Here is a 3,205-nt window from a genome sequence, read left to right as displayed (position 1 = left end):
TCCCGATGTCGGCCAGAACAAGTGAAAAATCGGCCTCTTCCCCTGGAAGTCCGGCCGAGTTAAGGCAAATATTTCCTAAGTGCCAACGGCTGCTCAGCCTTAAAGTGTCCGACTCGGCTGGTTCCCGATGTCGGCCAGAACAAGTGAAAATCCGGCCTCTTCCCCTGGAAGTCCGGCCGAGTTAAGGCAAATATTTCCTAAGTGCCAACGGCTGCTCAGCCTTAAAGTGTCCGACTCGGCTGGTTCCCGATGTCGGCCAGAACAAGTGAAAATCCGGCCTCTTCCCCTGGAAGTCCGGCCGAGTTAAGGCAAATATTTCCTAAGTGCCAACGGCTGCTCAGCCTTAAAGTGTCCGACTCGGCTGGTTCCCGATGTCGGCCAGAACAAGTGAAAATCCGGCCTCTTCCCCTGGAAGTCCGGCCGAGTTAAGGCAAATATTTCCTAAGTGCCAACGGCTGCTCAGCCGTAAAGTGTCCGACTCGGCTGGTTCCCGATGTCGGCCAGAACAAGTGAAAATCCGGCCTCTTCCCCTGGAAGTCCGGCCGAGTTAAGGCAAATATTTCCCAAGTGCCAACGGCTGTTCCGCCGTAAAGGGTCCGACTCGGCTGGTTCCCGATGTCGGCCAGAACAAGTGAAAATCCGGCCTCTTCCCCTGGAAGTCCGGCCGAGTTAAGGCAAATATTTCCTAAGTGCCAACGGCTGTTCCGCCGTAAAGGGTCCGACTCGGCTGGTTCCCGATGTCGGCCAGAACAAGTGAAAAATCGGCCTCTTCCCCTGGAAGTCCGGCCGAGTTCGGCGAATAGTTCCTAAGTGCCAACGGCTGCTCCGCCGTAAAGAGTCCGACTGGGCTGGTTCCCGATGTCGGCCAGAACAAGTGAAAATCCGGCCTCTTCCCCTGGAAGTCCGGCCGAGTTAAGGCAAATATTTCCTAAGTGCCAACGGCTGTTCCGCCGTAAAGGGTCCGACTCGGCTGGTTCCCGATGTCGTCCAGAACAAGTGAAAAATTGGCCTCTTCCCCTGGAAGTCCGGCCGAGTTCGGCGAATATTTCCCAAGTGCCAACGGCTGTTCCGCCGTAAAGAGTCCGACTCGGCTGGTTCCCGATGTCGGCCAGAACAAGTGAAAATTCGGCCTCTTCCCCTGGAGGTCCGTTCAAGTTTGGGGAATATTTTCTAAGTGCCAACGGCTGCTCCGCCTTAAAGCGTCCGACTCGGCTGGTTCCCGATGTCGGCCAGAACAAGTGAAAATCCGGCCTCTTCCCCTGGAAGTCCGGCCGAGTTAAGGCAAATATTTCCTAAGTGCCAACGGCTGCTCAGCCTTAAAGGGCCCGACTCGGCTGGTTCCCGATGTCGGCCAGAACAAGTGACAATTCGGCCTCTTCCCCTGGAGGTCTTTTCAAGTTTAACGAATATTTTCTAAGTGCCAACGGCTGCTCCGCCTTAAAGCGTCCGACTCGGCTGGTTCCCGATGTCGGCCAGAACAAGTGACAATTCGGCCTCTTCCCCTGGAGGTCCTTTCAAGTTTAACGAATATTTTCTAAGTGCCAACGGCTGCTCCGCCTTAAAGAGTCCGACTCGGCTGGTTCCCGATGTCGGCCAGAACAGGTGAAAATTCGGCCTCTTCCCCTGGAGGTCCGTTCAAGTTTGGCGAATATTTTCTAAGTGCCAACGGCTGCTCCGCCTTAAAGTGTCCGACTCGGCTGGTTCCCGATGTCGGGCAGAACAAGTGACAATTCGGCCTCTTCCCCTGGAAGTCCGGCCGAGTTTGGCGAATATTTTCTAAGTGCCAACGGCTGCTCCGCCGTAAAGAGTCCGACTCGGCTGGTTCCCGATGTCGGCCAGAAAAAGTGACAATTCGGCCTCTTCCCCTGGAGGTCCTTTGAAGTTTAGCGAATATTTTCTAAGTGCCAACGGCTCTTGCGCCGAAAAGCGTCCGCCTCGGCTGGTTCCCGCGGTCGGCCGTAATAGGCGAAAATTCGGCCTCTTCCCCTGGAGCGACCTCCAAATTTGGGCGAAATTTTTCTAAGTGCCTAAAGGTACCAGGGGTTTGGGTACCAGGGGTGCAGTACGAACTGGTCTTTTGTCAACCCATGTACTTTTTCTAGAGTACATGGGTTGGTCCCCCCACTTAGTGTACTCATCACTTTACCCCCCTTTCGCAAAATATAGTCAGAACGAGCATGGGGGACGCAATTGTTTTCCATGCAAATCAATTGGGCCTGGTCCGAGCGCTGGTAACGGCCGCCAGCAAGCGTCCCCTGCTCGGATAGCAGAACTGAAGAAGGCACGGCACTTCCAGAGAGAGAGAGAAAATTTTCTAAGTGCCACATTTCTCAAAAATTTTCAAAGTGCCACATCTCTCAAAAAATTTCTAAGTGCCACATCTCTCAAAAACTTTCTAAGTGCCACATCTCTGAAAAACTTTCTAAGTGCCACATCTCTGAAAAAACTTTCTAAGTGCCACGTCTCTGAAAAACTTTCTAAGTGCCACAGCACGGCTGTGAAATATTCAAAGTCCTACAGGCATTGGCAGAATGCGCGGACGGCCGTCTGCTCCCGGCGGCCGCCGCGAAGCTACTACCCCCTCCCGGGGACGGCTGTCTGCTCCCGGCAGCCGTCCTTACCCCCCTCCCCCGTTTGCACCGCCTGAAGTTAGACCCGCCTTGGTAGGGCCCCCACCGGCCCCGGCTCGCCGGCGTTGGGTGGACGGTTCCTGCCCACTTGCGGGTCCCGGTCGCTTGGCAACCGACCGGGGAGGACCAGCCGCCTCCTTAAACACAGGCTGGAAGGGAAATCCGATCAAGCTACGGAGGACCGGCCGCCTCCTTAAACACAGGCCGGAAGGGAAATCCGATCAAGCTACGGAGGACCGGTCGCCTCCCTAAACACAGGCCGGGCAAAAATCTGCGAATGGGCCCGTCAAGGGTAGTGGGTCATCCAAGGAGGGAGGTACCGGCCGCCTCCTTAAACACAGGCCGGGCAAAAATCTGCGAATGGCCCGTCAAGGGTAGAAGGTCATCCAAGGAGGGAGGTACCGGCCGCCTCCTTAAACACAGGCCGGGCAAAAATCTGCGAATGGCCCGTCAAGGGTAGAAGGTCATCCAAGGAGGGAGGTACCGGCCGCCTCCTTAAACACAGGCCGGGCAAAAATCTGCGAATGGCCCGTCAAGGGTAGAAGGTCATCCAAGGAGGGAGGTACCGGCCGCCT

This window comes from Syngnathus scovelli, unplaced genomic scaffold (genome assembly GCF_024217435.2).
Source record: "Syngnathus scovelli strain Florida unplaced genomic scaffold, RoL_Ssco_1.2 HiC_scaffold_294, whole genome shotgun sequence".
NCBI lineage: Eukaryota > Metazoa > Chordata > Actinopteri > Syngnathiformes > Syngnathidae > Syngnathus > Syngnathus scovelli.
This window is presented reverse-complemented; position numbering follows the sequence as displayed.